The following is a 6,716-nucleotide window of genomic DNA, read 5'->3' on the forward strand; positions in this document are numbered from 1 at the left end:
ATGGGTTTCATCTATCGGAACCATGACAGTCCCATTGAATCTTTCCTTTTGTTCTACATGACTATTTAAACTTTCCTCCAAAATGATACTTTTGCTTCTTTAGAGTTGTCCTTCAGGTACTCTGATACCTGTTTTTAGCAATAAGAATTTTTTTCCCTTGCAGATGGCTTGGTCTAGAGGAGGTCCAGCTGTGAAGCTTCCAGTCTTCCAGCTTTTCCCTGCTAACATTTTGCCTGTTCCTTGTAGTCAAGGAATTGTGCTCAGTCTTTAGCAGTGCTGGGCAATGTTTGACTTTACTCACATCTTGACCTTTCAGTGGATGTTTTCCACCACCACTATTACTTGGAGGAGTTGACATTGATGATGCCATTTGTTACAAGTGGGATAATCATAATTTTGACATTTTGTTTCAGTCAATGCTTCAAAATTTTGAAGATCTGGCATAATATTTCTCCCAATTAGCATACATCTTTATTTTATAGTTACATTTTTTGAGCCTACAAAAATTATGTTACTACTGTAGACCATCAAGACATTATTTTGGCAAAGTCTCATACACTATTTTTAACATTACTAGTGAAGTTGTTTGTCCAAATATATTTGTTTAAAAGAAACTAAAAACATATATAGGTCCAACAGGGCTCAATACATGTTAATATGGTTAAATAAATATCAATATTAAATATCAAAGCCTAGAAAACCAATCACAACCTGGATAGCATACCTATTATCCATGGTAATATAAATCCTAATGAGAAAATAAATTTTAAGAATATGGGAGTTTAGAATTTGGGAGCGAATTTGTTGGTTTGGGAAACATCATCACATGTGAAGGAAAGAGAGATTGGTTGGAATTTGGCTTCCAATATTCCTTGGGGATGCAAATTTTAAATGTGACCAGATAATAATTTTTGTGCCTGTCATATAAGGATATATTCAACTTATTGTAATTTTTACTCAACTATTGGGCAAATTCATCACAAGATTCCAGCTTCTATATATTGCACATTTTTGTGATACCTTGTAAACCTGTCCTGAGCAGATGAAAGCATAGCTGTTAGATAACTAATAAATATTGGAAGAGTTTACAAATAAAGAACTAATAGAATGTTATTAGTTACATATTTTTAGGACTGTAAATTGCAGAATAGACAAGTTTTGCATCTCTCTCGTTGTCTAGAATAGACTGTATTATTTTTAACAATGTATTTCAATGGTTTTACCTAGAAAACAGAAAATAACAAGTAATTGTCTATAGTCTTTTTTCCTAACTGTGTCCTGTGGCAGGGTATTCATGAATAACATTCAGGAATTCTTGTTCTATTATTCATGTTTTATTTTGTTTTTATTTCTTGAGTAAGTATTGAAGCTTTAGAAGGGCATAAGGGATATCCTGGAGTTCTGAATCTCTGGTTAATCTAAGCAAATGTTATTGTATTGTAGAACTTGGTTTCTTCTTCTTCTTGTGCCATATCCGTTATCGGATATTGGCGATCATGTTGGCGATCCTGTTTTTATCAGCAGCTGCATGAAAAAGTGCTGCTGAGTTTTGTTCAAACCAGTCCCTTAGATTTTGAAACCATGATGTTCTTCTTCTGCCTGGACCTCATTTGCCTTCAATCTTTCCCTGGAGAATTAAATGGAGTATGGCATATTTTTCTGGGTGTCGCATCACATGTCCGAAATATTCTAACTTTCGTTTTTTAATTGTTTTGATGATTTCCCTTGGTTTTCCCAGGCTGCAAATAATAAATTAAGTGGTATGTTTTTCACGGAAACTTCATGCAAGTATATGCACAGTGACCAGGAAAAAAAGACGCAAATGTCAGAAAGAAAAATGACAAGTCTCTATTGTTCATGAACTAAAGCGAAGGCTTTCAAAAAAATCAATCACTAAAACTTATCTTACAAATTCTCCTTGTCAGATATGTCCTCCATATCCTCTTTTGGATGTCAAAAGCTGCAAGGAAGCAGATTAAATAGCTGAAAGACAGAGATTGTGAAACAAATATAATCAGACTAGAGGAATTTGCAAGATTCGTGACTCACAAAATCATTTACTGTGGTAAAATGATTATAATATATAATTTTTTCTCAACATGTTAGAGTACTTCACATGCCTTCTTATTAATTTATCAGTAGTCCTTTTTAGACTATACTATATTTTTATTCACAATGTGGAAATGTATTCCCAGGATTTGTCACAGAATAGTAATCAAATCAAACTTTTATTATGGTCAAAGACTATCATAAGGAGAATGAGTACAAAAAAATTAAAAAGCATAAAAGATACAAAAAAATTAAAAAAAAATATAAAAAGCTAAAAACAAAAATCTGAAGGGAATTTTAAAAAGATCTAAAAGGAGAAAGCATGGGAAACTATCACAATACAATTCATTCTTCAATAATGAGCTCTGTGCTCATTAAAAATAGCGTGCCTGTCTGAGGAATTCTGGAAATTGAAGTCCACAAGTCATAAAAGGCTAAGTTTGAAGACCCCCTGCTGTAGATAAACCATGCTGAGAGATTGTAGCCAACCCAAAGTCCTCCAGTGGGCTTTCATGATTAAAAGTGGTTTTGAACTGAGATTCCCTGATACTGAGCCTAACCCCAGAATCATAATAGCACAGTGGCTCTTAATACGGTTGATCAGCAAAATCTGTGCTGGAATTCCTTTTCAGCTTAAAATATAGTTTATGTTTTAGCCATATAATCACAATTACACTCTTTTTCTGGAATGGGACAAATTGCTGCAGCCAACTCACCATGGCCAAGTCATCAGTATAAGATAGAAAAATGTGGGTTAGACAGCATCACCACCAGATGGATCCGTAGCTGGCTGACCGGCTGTACTCAGCGTGTGGTCCTCAATGGAACCGCATCTACATGGAGGGAAGTGTGTAATGGGGTGCCCCAAAGCTCTGTTCTGGGCCCAGTGCTCTTCAACATCTTCATCAATGATTTGGACGAGGGGATAGATGGGGAAATCATCAAATTTGCAGACGATACCAAGCTGGCAGGAATAGCCAACACTCCAGAAGACAGGCTTAGGATACAGGAGGATCTTCTGGACAGACTTGAACATTGGGCGCTATCTAACAAAATCAAATCCAATGGTAAAAAAAAGTAAGGTTCTGCATTTAGGCAAGAAAAACCAAATGTACAGGTATAGTATAGGGGGTACCTTGCTCAATAGTAGTAACTGTGAGAGGGACCTCGGAGTCCTAGTGGACAATCACTTCAATATGAGTCAGCAGTGTGCTGCAGCTGCCAAAAAGGCCAACACAGGGCTGCATTAACAGAGGGATAGAATCAAGATCATGTGAAGTATTAATACCACTTTACAATGCCTTGGTAAGGCCACACTTGGAATACTGCATCCAGTTTTGGTCACCACGATGTAAAAAAGATGTTGAGACTCTAGAAAGAGTACAGAGAAGAGCAACAAAGATGATTAGGGGACTGGAGGCTAAAGCATATAAGGAACNAAACTTCCTGACAGTTAGAACAATTAACCAGTGGAACAACCTGCCTCCAGAAGTGGTGAATGCTCCAACACTGGAAGTTTTTAAGAAGAAACTGGACAGCCATTTGTCCGAAATGGTATAGGGTTTCCTGCCTGAGCAGGAGGTTGGACTAGATGACCTCTGAGGTCCCTTCCAACTTTATCATTATTATTATTATTATTATTATTATTATTATTATTATTATTATTATTATTATTATTATTATTATTACTATTATTATTTATTACTTCGATGTTAGTGCAACTGTTGTCTCACAGTGACTTATCCTAAGGCAAGTTGGCCATGGCAAATTGGTTATGAGAAATTGGCCATGGCGAGTTGGCAGAAGCAAGTTGGCCATGGTGACTTGTCCTAGACCTCTCTTTTTCTCCAGTATGTTTTTTAAAGATCTCTTCAAATATATTTATAACAATTTTCAAGTTTATCATGTTTATTTTTGTCATTTTGTGCCATTTTATTGGCTTGGTACACACAAATATATCACAAGTGGGCATTACTAGGTGTTGGCATTCCCTTCTTCTTCCCAGCACTTTGAATTATTAAAATAACACCTTTATTTGCCAATCAAATTTCATGAAAGGTGTTATTACAATGAAGTTTGTGCATTAAACATGAATATGATCTATTAAATGTTCTATGTATTACTCGCTTTTTATGTTTGGGTACCTCTAATTTTACCAGGGTTTTGATTCCTGTCTCATTCACTCATACACTCTTGAATGTATTATTTAAGCTTTCACCTACATTTTCTTTCCTGTGAAACAGATCCAACTGCATCTTTTGCCACTTCAGCAAAGGATGTAAAGAGACTCACAAAGTAATATTGCACAATGTTTTGCTTATTAAAATTGTGCTGCTAGTGTCTACCCTCTGGAGAAACTGGTTATATACCCCATAGCTAATGAAAAAAATATGTGAATTGTACAATGCCTTATAACTTTTTTCTCTGTGACTAAGCTTATTTCATGGGAAAGGCATCAATTTACAACTGATTTGGCTGAGTTACCAAACCATAGCAGAAACATGAACTTGGCACACCTTTTTTTATTTTACTTCGATAATGCTATCATTTTCCCATTATAATCCAGCATAATGCAGTACCAAATATTGATAGAGATCTGCCATGCTTGTGGAATTTTTGGTCATACCTATATAAAATTGCCTTGGGTTTTGGCAAATACCCCCCAAAAATAATGCACCTTTTATTCATCTGTTTTTTGATCCAAAAAAAGACATGCAGCATCTCTGTAAGGCCCCACCTCAGCTGAATCCCTCAAGAAAGCAGAACTCTTGAAACTCAACACGAACTTTTATTGAGAGTTAGTGAAGGCAAGAGAAGACAGGCAGGATCTGAAAAGCCTGCACGAATTCGCGAGATTACACACCACAGTTTAAAACCCCTCCCAACAGCCCAATCCGTAGGAGCCAATCCAGAGGTGTTAAAATGTTGTGAGAACTTCGGAAGGAGATAGTGATAAGAAGATGTTTCCCAGGTGTCTCTTCCATGGTGAAGCGGAGAAGATGGCCTCAGGTAATTCCCCCCACCCATTACATTCCCCAGAAAGAGACATCAAAGTGAAGAGGAACTGAATAAACAAAGCAAAGCTAAACACAGTACAGGAGAGCTCCAAAGAGTCTCCCTCCCCTCACAATGGCAGCGTCCCGACAGAGATCTATAGGGACCTGACAATCCCACCCAAAAGGCATAGTATAGAATCTTTATAAGTGTGGACCTAAATGTCGGCATGCATATCACCTTTGGGCTACCATACTACGGTTGCAAAAGCCAAAGCAACCTTGGGTGGCAGCAGATTCACATGTTTATGCATCTTTTTGCTGATATCTAATCATTATCAAAGCTCTACAGTTGACAAATGGTCTCGTATCATGTCAGAAATGCAGGAACTAGAAAGGGAAGGTTATTCATTTAAATTTAAAAAGATTAAAAACTTTAATAAAAAAGCATAGATTTGTATAATTCGAGCCCAATGCAGGGCCGCACTGATGGCAGGATATTTCTGACACTTGTTTGAATCGTGGCACATTCACAGTAAATATCCTTATCTTCAGAGGGGAACCCCCATTTTGACATGTGATCTTTAGTTCTAGCCAAACCAGAGCACAGTCTATTTAAACATCTCCAAACAATCCACTCCTCCTCCAAATCTCCAGGAAATTCCTCAAGCAGTTCTATCCAATGATGAAGGTGTTTAACTTGAAATTTCCATCTCTTTAATTATTCTTTTTGAGATGTAGAAAAAAATCTCTTCAGTGCAATCTAATTTCAATCTTTCTGTAGGGGATACTTGGCCAAATAATGGATGTATCAGAGATGGTAACTCCTTGATTAGTTTCCATCCATTGTTCTTGTCTTGTCTTTTGCTGCTTTGGAAAATAGTTTGACCCCCTCTTCTTTGTAGGACCCCTTCAACTATTGGAACACTGCTATCATGTTTCCCCATTTCCTTCTTTTCCTACAACTGTTCTTCATATATTTTAGCCTCCAGCCATGTAATCATCTTTGTTGCTCTTTTCTGCACTCTTTTTATAAAACCAAAACTGGATGCAGTATTCTAAGTGTGGTCTTACTAACGCTTTATAACGCAGTACTAGTATTTCACATGATCTTGACTCTATGCCTCTGTTAATGCAGCCCACTGGAAGTTATGATCACTAACACCAGGATCACATGTTCCTCAATTTTACTTTATATGAACTAGTCTTGGTGAATTCTGCCTGTTTTACTGGGTTTTGGCCTGACCTCCATTGCTCACCATATTTGAACTCAAAAGGCATACTTGTTCTGTTCACACTCCCATATTTTGGAAGGTTTTTTTTTAATCTTTAATCTATTATTTAATGTTCAGATATCCATATCACAAAGATCCTGAAAGGGTAGGAGACAAATACATAATGGTATGTATAATCCTTGTAGATTACTTATATTGCAATATGAGGGTAAATCATTCTACAGGCTTTCCACATTGTGGAGATCATGTTTTGAGAAAAGAAAAATCAATACACATTTGACAAGAAAGAAATTACACTTTGCAGGAAAGTGGCAGGTTGTTTTTCTTTTAATAAGAAAATAGCATCAGGATCATGAATATTAGATCACTGTAAAAGGATTTTAGCTTTGTTGGCCAGGTCCCACAAAATGACACCTAGGATAAATTAAAAATGATATAA

The sequence above is a fragment of the Protobothrops mucrosquamatus genome, unplaced genomic scaffold (genome assembly GCF_001527695.2).
Source record: "Protobothrops mucrosquamatus isolate PMUCROS unplaced genomic scaffold, P.Mucros_1.0 scaffold1603, whole genome shotgun sequence".
In the NCBI taxonomy this organism is placed as follows: domain Eukaryota; kingdom Metazoa; phylum Chordata; class Lepidosauria; order Squamata; family Viperidae; genus Protobothrops; species Protobothrops mucrosquamatus.